Raw genomic sequence first — 15,813 nt, forward strand, 5'->3', positions numbered from 1 at the left:
TTTTAATAAAATGTATTTACGTAGTATGTTGTTTTGTGTATAGGTTCTTGGGCAAGTTGAAGTCTTATTGTCGTAATAAGCGTTATCCGGAAGGATCAATTGCTGAAAACATTTTCGTGTTTTGATATAACAAATTAGTTTAAATGAATTTTAAGATTCTATAAATGATTTTTCTAAGTATATTCAATTCAATTAATCGAATATCAAATTATAACTCCAAGTCTTTTAAGATCAATTTCAAACCTTACTAAATGTGTAAAATTGTGTTTTATACTTAATATATTTTTGAAATAATTTTTACAAAGTATTTTGAACCAAAATCAAGCCTAGAATCAATTTTTCAGAGTGATGTGCCGATGCACCAATCCATGCATTGAATTAAATTGAACTTCGAATGCATTTCATGCATCGATGCACATACCATGCACCGATGCACTGTAGATTTTATGAAAACATCAAATGCATTTGATGCATCGATGCACCAGCCATGCATCGATGCACTCTGGCTATTTTAAAACATCGAATGCACTTGATGCACCGATGCACTGAGAGTCCAACGGTCAAAATATTTGAATTTTACACTGATGCACCGATGCACCTAGGGTATGCATCGATGCACTGATGCTCCCAACCGCTTTAATTAATTATTTTCACACTTAAACAACTCTATTGACTCCACTAATCATCCCCAACATTCAGAATCATTTGAAGGTGTATTTAAACAAGCTTAAAAGCCATTGATAAAAAAACAAGAAACAACAAGCAACTAGAATCAAGAGAGAATCAAAGAGAAAGCATCAAACCTCAAGTTTGAGCATTTCAAGCCTATTTTTCATTTAATATTCATTTTGCTTTCAAGAACACTACTTGTACTCAATTGTATTCATTCTTGAGTGTTCTTTTCTTTGTTCTTGAATTGTGCAAACAATCTTTTCTTGTGAGGATTTCCTTGTAAGTTTGCAAATTTGTAATCTTCTCTTTGAGAAAGAGTGTTCTCAAGAATTGGGGTATATTCTTGAGGGAGTTGTAAGGTTATCTCTTTGGCCTCAAAAGAAAGAACAAATTAGTGAATTTCTTGGAAAATCTTTAGTGTGGATAGCTAAGGTAGTGGACGTAGACTTTGATTGAGAAAGTCGAACCACTCTAAATCGCTGTGCAATTACTTTCAATTTTCTGCAAAAGCTTCCACAAAAATTTTAATTGCCAATTCATCTACCCTCTTGGTCGATTCCGTCGATCGATTAACTCAACAATTTGTATCATAACCTAACTCATTTGAAGGTTTAATCACCTCTTGAGTCGATTCGGGAAGAGTTACATCGATAATCAAAGTCATCAATGACCTCCACTTCAAACGTCGACTCCGGTCTCGATTCGATGCCCGTCAACAAGCCTCCTTTCTTCAATGGGGCTAACTATGCCTATTGAAGAATATGATGATATATTTTATTCAAGCTAGTGACATGGGAGTATGGAATGTTGTAGAAGATGGATATATCAAGACGCTCACTCATCCAAGATTGTGGAGTGAATGAGAGACAAGAATGTTCCAACTCAATTCCAAAGTCATTCATATTATATTTTGTGCTCTTGGACCAGATGAATATGGAAGAGTTTCATCTTGTACAACCGCCAAGGAAATATGGGATAAACTACAAGTCACTCATGAAGGCACCGACGAGGTAAAAGAATCTAAAATTAGTCTTCTAACACATAGCTATGAAAATTTCAAAATGAAACCAAATGAAGATATCAAAGCTATGAAGGATAGATTCTTAACGATTGTCAATGGTCTCAAATCATATGGAGAGATCATACCAAACAAAAAACTTGTGAGGAAGTTAGTTTACTCACTTCCAAAATTATGGCAATCCAAGAAGACTGCAATCATCGAGGCTAAGAACCTAAAGTCCTTAACTCTTGAAGAGCTAATCGGTTCTCTCCTCACTCATGAAATGATGCTTGAAGAAGAGGTGGACCTCGATAAGAGTGACGAGACACCAAAGGAGAATGAGAAGAAGAAAAACATTGGAGTTGCTCTCAAATCCACAAAAGATGAGAGTGATTCGGATGAAGATGACGATGACGATGACGAGAAAATGACATTGTTTGCCAAACGGTTCAGAAAAATGATGAGACCTTACCGAGGAAGAAAATTCAAACGGGATGAAGGCCTCAAAAATAAACCAAAAGAGAAAGACCCTATCATTTGCTATGAATGCAAAAAGTCAGGGCATGTCAAATATGATTGACCACAATTGAAAAGAAATGGTCAATCAAAAATTAAGCACAAGGCTCATGTGGCTACATGGAGCGATGAAGAGGGTTCCGATGAAGAGGAACAAGAAGTAGCAAACTTGTGCTTGATGGCATTCAGGGAAGATTCTAAGGTAACCTCTAACTCATCTGAATTTGATGATTTATCTTATGATGAGCTATTAGAGGAATATAATGGGTTGGCTTCGGATTATGAGAAATTGTTTTTAAAATATAAAAATGATGTTTCAAAATTGAAAAATGAAAATAAACTCATATCCAAAACCAACAACGATCTTGAAAGTAAAATCAAAGATTTACAAATCAAACTAGAAGAGTTTGAAAAGAAAATTTTGGATTTGCAAAATTTACTTTCAAAGGTCAATGATGATCATCAAAAGAAAATTGATGATCTTAAAACTTCTTTTGATAAAGTTGGAACAAAACGTTTTGAAAATGGAGAAAATTCAAAATCTAACTTTGTTAGAAATTTTTTTAAAAACTATAATCATAGAGGTCCCCGAAGAACCTCTAATGGAAAAATCGTTAGAAGTATATGGGTTCCTAAAGAGCTCATTACTACTAAAGATAAGGATATCCTACACAAATTGATACATAAGGGGACTAGGATTTTGGAAACTAATGAATATGGACCCAAAAGAATTTGGGTACCAAAAATTAGAAATTAATCTATGTTTGTAAGGAAAGGAGCATTGCTACAAGGCACGAGAAACAAATTCAAACTCATTGTACCTTGATAGTGGATGCTCAAGACACATGACCGGAGACAAAAACCGGTTCATAGAACTTAACACCAAAAATGGAGGAGAAGTGACTTTTGGTGATAATTCAAAAGGTCACATCGAAGGTATAGGTACTATAGGTAATACCTCTTCCATATAAATTAAAAATGTTTTATATGTGAATGGATTAAAGTATAATCTCTTAAGTATTAGTCAATTATGTGATAAAGGATTCAATGTCATGTTTGAAACCAATGGTTGTAAAGTTATTGACATTGCATCTAATCAAATTATGCTTATTGGTCATATAATAGGAAACATATACATGGTACATTTAGACTCTATTGATATGACTAATTTATGCCTAGTTGCTAAGGATGAGCATGATAGTTGGTTATGACATATGAGACTAGGACATGTTAGTATGAGTGTTTTGCAATGGCTAATTCAAGGTGATTTAGTTCGAGGGTTTCCTAAACTAAAATTTGATAATGATAAAATATGTGATGCTTGTGCTAAAGGAAAATAAAAGCGAGTTTCTTTTAAATCCATTAATGATGTATCAACTGGTAGAGTATTACAATTGATCCATATAGATCTTTTTGGGCCAACTAGGACTACTAGCTTGGGTGGAAAATAATATGCATTTGTCTTGCTAGATGACTATTCTAGATATACTTGGGTTATATTTTTAAGTACTAAAGATGAAGCATTAGAAAAATTCATCACGTTTTCAAAAGTAATCCAAAATGAAAAAGTTTACTCTATAACTAGTGTTAGGAGTGATCATGGAACTGAATTTGAAAACCTTGGATTTACTGAATTTTGTGATTCTAACGGTATTAGCCATAATTTTTCAGCACCTAGAATCCCTCAACAAAATGGAGTTGTTGAGAGGAAAAATTGAATTTTATAAGAAATGGCTAGAACCATGCTTTGTGAAAACAATTTGCCAAAATATTTTTGGGCGGAAGCCACAAATACCGCTTGTTATGTTATTAATCGAGTAATGATTAGGCATATTTTAAAGAAAACTCCATATGAAATTATCAAAAACAAAAAGCCTAACATTAGCTATTTTCATCCTTTTGGATGTAAATGTTTTGTTTTAAATAACGGTAAAGACAGTCTTGGCAAATTTGATACTAAAAGTGATGAAGGAATTTTTCTGGGTTATTCCTTAAGTTCTAAAGCTTATCGAGTATTTAATAAAAGAACTTTAGTTGTAGAAGAGTCTATACATGTTGTTTTCGATGATAATCTCCTTCCGAGGAAGAATTCTTGTTTGAATGATGATGTAGGTATTATAAATACAAATGATGTTAGACATGACGTTGGAGAACCATCATCAAAGGAAGAAATGAAAAATGAGGAAACTCATGATCCTCTCGAGAATCCAACCATTGAAGAAAGGGAAGTCTCTTACCCAAGGGAATACAACTATGTCAAGGATGGTGAGATTATAGGTGATTCATCCAAAGGGGTAACAACTCGATCTTCTCTTAGAAATATTTGTAATTATGTTGCATTTATCTCATGCATAGAGCCTAAGAATATTAAAGAAGCATTAAATGATGAACATTGGATTATGGCTATGCAAGAAGAGTTAAATCAATTTGAGAGAAGTAAAGTTTGGACACTAGTTGAAAGGCCTCATAATAAATCTACTGTAGGTACTAGATGTGTATTTATGAATAAGCTTGATGAGAGTGGTAATATAGTGAGAAACAAGGCTAGACTTGTTGCTCAAGACTATACTCAAGAAGAAGGCATAGACTATGATGAAACATACGCTCTCGTAGCTAGGATGGAAGCAATTAGAATGTTATTAGCATTTGAATGTTTTCATGAATTTAAATTATATCAAATGGATGTTAAAAGTGCATTTTTAAATGGTTTTATAAAAGAATAAATGTATGTGGAACAACCTCCAGGTTTTAAAGATTCAAAATTTCGGACCATGTTCTTAAATTGACAAAAGCATTTTATGGTTTAAAACAAGCTCCTAGAGCTTGGTATGAAAGATTGTCAAATTTTTTAATTGAAAAAGGTTTTTCAAAAGGGAAGGTTGACACTACATTGTTTTTAAAGCATAAAGGTAAAGATTTATTAGTAGTTCAAATTTATGTTGATGATATAATATTTGGTTCTACTAATGATGTTCTTTGCCAAGAATTTTCTAAGTTAATGCAAAGCGAATTCAAGATGAGCATGATGGGGGAGCTCTCATTTTTCTTGGGACTCCAAATCAAGCAAAGAAAAGATGGCATCTTCATCAATCAAGCTAAGTATGTCAAAGATATGCTCAAGAAATTTGGACTAGAAAATGGAAAACCTCATGACACTCCAATGAGCTCATCAACAAAGCTTGACATAGATGAAGGAGGTAAATGTGTGGATGTTAAATTATATAGGTCAATGATTGGTTCTTTGCTCTATCTAACTGCAAGTAGACCGGACATTATGTTTAGTGTTTCCTTATGTGCTAGATTTCAATCTTGTCCTAAGGATTCACATTTACTAGCTGTTAAGAGAATCTTTAGATACCTTAAGGACACTCCTAGTTTAGGACTTTGGTATCCTAGAGACTCTAGCTTTAGCTTGCATGCCTTTTCTGATGCGGATTATGGAGGATACAAATTAGATAGGAAAAGCACCTCCGGTACTTGCCAATTCCTTGGAAATATGATGATTTCTTGGTTTTCAAAGAAACAAAATTGTGTTGCATTATCTACCACTGAAGCGGAATACATTTCAACCGATAGTTGTTTTGCACAAGTTTTATGGATGAAACAACAACTTTTTTATTATGGAATTGAAGTAAGTACCATTCCTATCAAGTGTGACAATACTAGTGCTATTTGTCTCACTATAAATATCATCCAACACTCTAGAACTAAGCATATTGAAATTAGGCATCACTTTATTAGAGACCATGTCGCTAAGGAAGATGTAATTCTAGAATTTGCTGATACTTTATACCAATTAGCAGATATCTTTACAAAACCTTTAGACAAGGAAATATTTTGGACACTTAAGAGAGAATTAGGTTTAACTGACCTATCTTCACTTAGTGTTTAAAATATTTTTTAGCACTTTTAAGAATAAATGAAAAATGCTTATAATGGTAATTTTTGATTGTATTCATTGCTATTAGTTAGAGGGAGTTTATGTTATTTGGTGAAAATTAATTTTATGTTCAAATGTTGTTTAAAGATTAATTTGATTGATTAAACATGATTAATTTTTAATATATGAGTTTCCAATACCACTAGAGATAATTATTTTAGCATTTTAAGTGTTTAAAACTGATTTTTGACATTTTTGTGCTTTATGCATCGATACACTTAACAGTGCATCGATGCATCCCTTTGAATGTGCATCGATTCATCTTGCTGATGCACCAATGCATGCCTTGAATGTGCATCGATGCACAGGGTCATGCATCGATGCATCCATCGGGTTTTAGGTTAAAAAGGCTTATTTTCTCAATTGTTTTAAAACCTAAAACTAAACTCTCTTAGCCGTTCGCCTCCTCTCTCTTTCCTACTCTTAAAATTGCTCCAAATCCTTGGTTTTTTAACGGAATCTTCGAGCTTTTCAACTCCTAATCCTGCTTCAATCATTAATTCGTGCAAAACATCAATACATCCCTCTCAATCCAAAATTTCAAGGTAAACTTTTCTAAAAACTCATTTTATCAATTTTCGATCTTAGGGCTAGTTTTGATTAGTTCTAGGATGAACATTATATCGGGCATTGGTTATATGATGATTCTAAACTAGATTTTACAACAAATTTCATCAAAAACACACAATTTTTCAATAAATTTTTGGATTTTCGAAATTAAAAAAATCGAAAATTTGAATTTAGTTTTTAAATTTGATGTTTTTGATTTAATTATGTTGTCTTCATGAAAAACTATACATATTATAATTTTCAAACGTTGTTTTCTAAATAATTTTTCAAAAACTATGCCCATTAGAATTTGGTTTAGAGAACCTTGAATTAATGCGGACTTAATTGAGTTTTGGGATTGATTAAACTGCATACATGTCTTTTAATTTGTAGGTTATATTTCTTATTCCAATTCCTAAACCATGTCTAATCCCAAACGCCCTAGAACTTCGTCGAGTCGTTCTCGTTCAAACCAACCTCCTAATTCCATTTCTCAACCTCCTAATAGCCTATTAGGATCTTGCTTTAACATGCCTGAGCGTCGTAGAGACGAATTGTACTTTAGGTACAGAAATTCTTTCCAAACTTATAGAATCCGTGAAGAGTGTATTCCTTCGCTTCAAGCCATGGTTGATATTGACTTCGAATACCTTCCGATTCTTAAAGCTTGGAAGTTTGATAAATTGTTTCATCTTAAACCTATCGTCTATCAACAATTGGTCAGCATTTTCTATTCCAATGCAGTATGTATTCAAAATGAAACTCAATGTGGAACTATAGCCATTAGATCCTATCTTTTAGGCCAATATATTAATATTGACCCCGAGACTATAGCTTTTCGATTTGGGTTAGATGATAGTGGTATATATATTGAGAGTGAAAATGTGGAATATCCCTATGTTCCAAACTCCAGTGTTAGTACTCTACGATCTCATCACAATCGTTTTCTCCATTTGATGATCTCTTCGTAGTTTAGACCATCCGGAGGTAGGTACTTTACACTTTGTGCTAGGGATTTATGGTGGATTTATTGTATTAAAAATAAAATCAAAATAAATCTGCCCTATATTATATTCAGTAAACTAGTGGACATCATAAACATTTTTCCTTCAAAACATGTTGAAACATTGATTTATGGATGTCTTCTTAGTAACCTCTTTATCAAAATTGGTCTAGACGTCTCTCTCGACAATCCTATCCCACTTCAAAATCAAATAAATCTCATATCCTTGAAGAAAGCGAATTGAAAACAAGACAAGGTAACCGGTCAATGGGTTTTTAGACCCGGTAAGCAAACTCCGGGAGCTAGTTCCTCACGAGCTGCTCCTAGCTCCTATCGTGCTCCTCCTCCTCCTCCTATGGCTCCGACTACTGACGATGATCCTAAATTTCAACATCTTATGCAAGACATCGATGATCACGTACCCGATGACGAACCTGCACCGGAACCAGCTCCACAAGAGGATCAAATGCCTCCATATTTTCATTCATTTTTGGAGACATTTGATCTACGGTATGCTTCCATCGAATCCCACTTGACTGATACTCACGAAGCAGTAAATCAACGCTTAGACACTTTGGAAGCTCATCAGATGGAGTTTCAAAGGGAGATGCTTGTACGCATGGATGCTCTCTCTCTTGAGATGCAAGCTCGATTTCCTCCTCCGCCTCCCGATCCTTCTATGGATGACTAGACTTATTTTATTTTGATTGTATTTGGGATTAAAACTTAAAACTTGGATTGTTAAAACATTTTGTTGTTTTTGAATTTTTTAACTATTGTTGGATGTTTGAACTTTTTATTTATTTGGTTTGATCTTTATGAGCTTCATGTTTATTATTTTTTGCATTATTGACATCTTAGTTGCATTATGACCAATTTACCATTTCACATTTACTTATGAATATTTTTTATGGAACTAATGACTAATCTCTCTTTTGATTGTGATCTTAGCAACTTAAGCTATATATATATATTTAATCAATTGGTTATGTTTTTCAAAACCTTGTTTAAATCGATTTTTAAGACTTTTTGATTTAACAAAAAGGGGGAGAAATGTTAAGTGTTAAAATGTGTTAAAAGGGAGAAGTGTTATAGTAAGGGGGAGTAATTTTTCAAAATTGATTTCAAATTTTTAAAATCTTAAAATAACACAAATGTTTTGTTATATCAAAAAGGGGGAGATTGTTGAAAATATTTTTGTAGTTTAAATGAATTTTAAGATTTTACAAATGATTTTTCTAAGTATATTCGATTCAATTAATTGAATATCAAATTATTACTCCAAGTCGTTTAAGATCAATTTCAAACCTTACTAAATGTGTAAAATTGTGTTTTATACTTAATATATTTTTGAAACAATTTTCACAAAGTATTTTGAACCAAAATCAAGCCTAAAATCATTTTTTCAGAGTGATGCACCGATCCATGCATCGATGCACCATGAATTAAATTGAACATCGAATGCATTTCATGCATCGATGCACATACCATGCACCGATGCATTGAGGATTTTATGAAAACATCGAATGCATTTGATGCATTGATGCACCAGCCATGCATCGATGCACTCTGGCTATTTTAAAACATCGAATGCACTTGATGCATCGATGCACTCTTAGTGCACCGATGAACTGAGAGTCCAACGGTCAAAATATTTGGATTTTACACTGATGCACCTAGGGTATGCATCGATGCACTGACACTCCCAACCGCTTTAATTAATTGTTTTCACACTTAAACGGCTCTATTGACTCCACTAATCATCCCCAACGTTCAGAATCATTTGAAGGTGTATTTAAACAAGCTTAGAAGCCATTGATAAAAAACAAGAAACAACAAGCAACTAGAATCAAGAGAGAATCAAAGAGAAAGCATCAAACCTCAAGTTTGAGCATTTCAAGCCTATTTTTCATTCAATATTCACTTTTCTTTCAAGAACACTATTTGTACTCAATTGTATTCGTTCTTGAGTGTTCTTTTCTTTGTTCTTGAATTGTGCAAACAATCTTTCCTTGTGAGGATTTCCTTGTAAGTTTGCAAATTTGTAATCTTCTCTTTGAGAAAGAGTGTTCTCAAGAATTGGGGTATATTCTTGAGGGATTTGTAAGGTTATCTCTTTGGCCTCAAAAGAAAGAACAAATTAGTGAATTTGTTGGAAAATCCTTAGTGTGGATAGCTAAGGTAGTGGACGTAGACTTTGATTGAGAAAGTCGAACCACTCTAAATCGTTGTGCAATTACTTTCAATTTTCTGCAAAAGCTTCCACAAAAATTTTAATTGCCAATTTACCCCCTCTTGGCCGATTCCGTCGATCGATTAACTCAACAGATGGAATAGACCAAATCGAAATGATGTGTTAAGTACTGATGACTTACCTCAATATTATTTATTTGAAAGTTATGGTCAACCATTAGGGAAAGTAGAAATTGCACACTTAGATGACACATCTTGGGTTCAAGCACACCAATATGTTCTTTTTCATTACAATTCAATAGATCCCTTTCGCACGTAAGTCTTTCGGACCCAAGCTATATGAAATCTCTTAATCTTTTATATATATAAATTTTTAACAACATAATATACTTTATAGTGAGTTTAAAGAAGTCTTGGGATCTCGTGCACGCTCCCGAAGATTAAATCAGCGAGAGCTACATAAGTTATTCACAACAACTTTTCATGAATGGTTAGGCCATACGGTAAGCAACTAAATCTTATGGAATACTTATAAATAATATATGTCTTGCTTTTTATATCGACATCAATAAAAATTAATTCACCATTCGTGTGTAATAGGTTTGGAGTGGGAGAGAAGTTAGTGAAGATGTTAAATGGCTTTCTCAAGGTCCGAATAGAATAGTTAAAAGATATAATGCCTTCCTCATTAATGGGTTTAGGTTCCACACGAAATCTCGTGAAAGATTAAGGAGGACACAAAATTATGGAGTCGAAGTTACTTCGTCAACTACAAGTTATGCTACTGTCAGAGACAATAATCCACAGGAGGGGGAGGTCGATTATTATGGAAATCTTACGGACATTATTGAGTTAGATTATTATGGAAAACGAAAGGTTGTATTGTTTCGATATGACTGGGTTGATGTAAAAAGATGCACAAAAAGAGATAACTTTGGGTTTACAATGGTGAATTTCTCTCGATTAATTCATACGGGTCAACGTTTGATGGATGAACCATATGTATTTTCTTCTCAAGTGAAACAAGTATTTTATTGTCACGATCTAATGGATGAAGGTTGGTATGTTGTGCTACGAAATACTCCCATAGACTTGATAGACATCGGGGATGGAAGTATAGATGAAATTTAAACAAGATCAGAATGTTTACCTCTACTACCACAAAACTTAGATGAAACTATCATAAATACAACACAATTTCAATGGGTTTGGGATGACGTTGATGAAGATATTTATGACAACTGACATTTCATAAGAATGTCGTACGATTTTATATCTTTATTTATTTATTTATAATGTTATAATCTTTAACATGTTGTCTTTCAATATATTCATTAATTAGTTCATTTTTTATTACACATGTTTGTTTATTACAGATATCATGCCGAGGAGAAAAATAATTGATTTGCGGGTTGTTCAAGCTTCTGAATACCATGAAAAAAGAAATAACGAGGAATCGAATGCACCTGAGTCTTTCGAAGTTCCTGAAACTGTTGAAGAAGAAGTAGAAATTCAAGGTAATCTTCGAAACTTTATTTACTACTTTTTTCATTTTCAAAGCTGGCATTTAATAATTTCTTATATAGTTGAAAATGTTGGAACGTGCAAGACTCAAGGACGTACAACTTTGAAGGAATTATATCAACTTACTCCTGGGCATCGTGTCAAAGTTTCAAGAAACGATGTCGGTCAACCTATTGGCCCAGAAGCACGTCTTCTAGCAGGTTACTTAGGCATAGTTGGACGTAATGCGAATCTGTTACCGATCAATTATGAGTCATGGCGCGAAATGCCTAATAGTAACAAAAATCAGGCGTTGGATTTTGTTAAGGTAATAATGTCATTATTAGTATATACTCTATAGAAATTCAATACTAATGTTTACTTACGGTGTACACTTATTTGTTGTATAGGAGATTTTCTTTAGAGGTCTCTGACGATTATGTGAAGTAAGCATTAGGGAAGAGATATAGGGACCACAATAGCTCCTTAAAGAAGAAATACTTCAAGAATTATCTCAGCCTTGAAGAGAAGTTGCAAACAGTCCCACCTGGAATGCTCAGGTACCAATGGGAAGATGCAGTCAGATTTTGGAGTTCACAAAAAGGACATGTATGATGTATTTTTCAAAAATAATTGTAATGAATTATAAATCATCATTAAAAGTGGTTGTTTGACATTGTAGGACCGAGAGCATGTTGGTGTTGCTAGCAGGCAACATCAAAAGTTTACGCACACGGCTGGATCGAAGAGTTTTGCTTGTATAGCTAATAAGGAGGTATTATAAATTATTGATATTATTTTTTGTATTACATGTACATACTAACTCATAGTAATTATATTATGGTACATTGTAGGAAAATACATCTGGTTCTAAAGTTGGTCGAATCCAACTATTCGACATGACACATACGAAGAAAGATGGCACTCCTATAACTGCTGAAGCTGTAGAAATTATGGTACGTTTATTGGGTAGATGGTTTTAATTTACCTGACTTTATTTATATTTATACCATAACACTTTTTTAATTAATTATTCACCTTATTATTAGGAAAAATTAAGGGAGAAAAGGGTGGAATATCATGCTACTAGTTTGAGTCAAGGTCTTGCTAATGATGATGACATTGAAAATCGAGCTATTAATGACGTTTTGGGTCTTGAAAGATATGGCCGAGTACGTTGTCAATGATCATTTGTTACTCCCACCAAATATTTTGGATCCAATTCATCAAAGTACATGTCATCACAGCCTCAATCTTCTCAATTAGAAGTTAGTCGTTTAAAACAACAGTTGGCTGAGATGGATCAACAAATGGCTAACATGAAAGTGGAAAATGAAGCAAGGGAAGCAGCGGCAGCACAGAGAGAAGCAGCATATCAGCATAGATGTGAAGAATTTGAAAAATGACTCAATGATATGATGCATATGATACAGAAAACTCAACCTCAAAATCCACCATCATAGTCTCATTTTTGTTATGAGCATTTTGTTAATGCTACTGAACCGTGTTTAACTGAATTTATATTACATTAATGAAAATTTTTATTTATTATATTGGATTTGATGTTGCTTGTTATGGATATAGAGTTTGATGTTATTGCTGTCATGTTTGTTGGATAATGTAACAGGTTGAAAAAATAGATTTGGGGTAATCGATAATAGTTTTTGAATTAGTTAAATTATGTGTTATTTAGCGGCGTTTGTAACAAAAAACGCCGCAATATATCATACATTTAGTGGCGTTTGTATCAGAAAATGCCGCAAAATATTAATACCTATTGCGACGTTTATTGTTACAAACGCCGCTATATACTAGACTTTTGCAGCGTTTGTAAGAAAACACCGCTAAATATCAGAACCTATTGCGGCGTTTTTCGTTAACCAACGTCGCGAACTTTAGCTGCGCTATTTTCAACGGCGCTTTTTGCGGCGTTTGTCATAACATCACGATTTTTGCGGCGATTAAAAACGCCGCTATAGATAAAAAAAATGCCGCAAAAAGGCAGTTTTACTGTAGTGAATGAATCCAACACTTTATAATATACAAACCCTCTGCACAAACCTCTTTTTGAGAAAAACAATAGATTTAAACTAAGCACATCAACATTGTAGTTGTGATCAAAAATGCAACTCAAGTAGAGTTTTAAGGAAATTTGAGAATTATAAATCTTTTGAGTTAAGAAACTAAATTTTTTAATGAAATATTTCTGAAAATTAATATTAATTAAAAATTAATATCACATGTCAAATAATATAATAAAATTTTAAACACTTTAAATTATAATGAGATAAACAATAAGTATTTTGATAAAAGAAATAGACATCTAAAATAAATAAAAGTTTAGTTTAGACGTTTAGTTTTTAATTAAACTTAATTTTTAAAATATTGTGAAAAGGTATTTAAAATAGTTAAAATAAACGAATTTGAATAAAAAAATCAGTTCAATTTGAGCTTATCTGTCAGTTACCTCTTTGCTAATGATAAATTTAGTCCTATATGATAGGCAAGTTAATTATTTAGCCCAATACAATATTAGATATTTTATTTTGGGAACTACAAATTCTGTTGCAGTGACTTAGAACTCGTTAAGTGGGCATGACAAGTTTCAATAAAATATATTTTTTGTTTGATACTTATCACTCTAACTTGACATATTTTAATAAAAATTTATATATATATATATTTAAAATTTGTCATCTCGTGACGAGTTTAAATAAAAAATATTATTTAGACAAACTTCGTCATGTGGCATGACGAGTTTACTTTACACTATAATATTTACTATAGATCCTAAATTAATTTCAAAAATAATTTAATGGGCCAATTTTTTAATCCACCGAACCTAATTTTGTCCTTTGCTATTAGGATAAACGTCGGGGCTCTTTTCTTTTAAGGCTTTTAGATAATGGGTTTGGGTTTAAGAATATAATTCATGTACTGACCCTATCTGGGTTTTTTTTTTTTTACATACATGTACTGACCCTATGAATTTATAATACACACTTATCATAAAGGGTAAATTACATGAGTGATCATCAAACTATTATCTCTTTTTCATTTTAATCATGGAATCACGTTTTCTCACAATAATTGTGGTAATTGATAATCAATTATGCCTTTTTAACTGTTAAGAAAAGCTTGGATAAGGTCACAATTGACGAGCATTTTACAAATACATATTATTCCTCTGAAAAGTTGTTCCGTGGGATTCCCTCAAAAGGTTCCTTGGGAGAGGCAGATTCCCTTGCTCTACAACTTCAGCTCCAGCTAAAAGGAAAATACACAATCATTAGTCCTTTTCTTTCATGCTAACCTTCCTTTTTCCGCCACTCACACCCACACATGGCTGTCCCTTTTTCTTATATGTATGGGGTAAGAGAGAGGAAAGATAGTAGGTTACCCCCAACACTAGGTTGAGAGCAGTTTTCGTAAGAGACCTCCGAATTATGAAATGTCCTCCGTGGGACTCGATCCCACAACCTCAAGATTAAAAACCTTGTGCTCTACCAACTGAGCTGGATGGTCATTTCATAAACACTCACACACCCACACAATTACCTTTATATCCCTCATCTCGGGTATACTCGGATCCCGATTACAACGTTTTCTAGACTTAATAAAAAAATAAATGTTTCAATTATTCTTACAATTAATTTTCGGTTTCTAAATTTTTTTGTTTTGTTAAAAATATATGATTAATATTTTCTCTATTATATTTTTAGGCGGTTATTGTTGAAAGAATTGTTAAACGACACGTGTCATTTTTATATATATTTTTTTATTTTTTAAATAAAATATTATTTTTATATTTTTTTAAAAAATATTTTGAATGTGATATATGTCATTTAACTTTTTTTTAACGGTAGACACCTAAAAGTATAACATCAAAAACATTAAACACTTATTTTTAACGAAAAATTCTTTAAACGCAAAAAATTAATTTTAAATATAGTTTAAACATTTATTTTTATATTAAACTTTTTTAACCTTAAATTAACTAATTGTATTTTAAATTCACGTTTAACAGCTGTGTAGCTTTTTTTAACGTTTAACTCTAACGATGTTATGACGTAGAAAAATTAAATTATTTTTTAACGTTTATATTTCAGGTTAGAAAAAATGATTAAATCAAATTATTTTTTAACTCTTTTCTCGTCTTTCAAACCTTTCTTGTTTCTCTTTCCCGTATCCTATTTTCTCCAAGTTCCCATTTTCTTCCCTTTCTCTCTCACCAGAGATCACCTTCCAATTCAGAAATTTGGATCGTGAAATTAGAAAGAGATTTGAATTTCTACCCAAATCTAAATTTTCAAATTATACCCAAAATCATGTACCAAACCCTAAAACCTCCAAATTTCATATTAACCCCTAAAACTCCAGATCATACCATCAAAGGTTTAAATTCGACTTTGGGTTTCAACGTGGAAACTGAGATAG

Source organism: Hibiscus syriacus, unplaced genomic scaffold, assembly GCF_006381635.1.
Source record: "Hibiscus syriacus cultivar Baekdansim isolate YM2019G1 unplaced genomic scaffold, ASM638163v2 tig00110893_pilon, whole genome shotgun sequence".
Classification (NCBI taxonomy): domain Eukaryota; kingdom Viridiplantae; phylum Streptophyta; class Magnoliopsida; order Malvales; family Malvaceae; genus Hibiscus; species Hibiscus syriacus.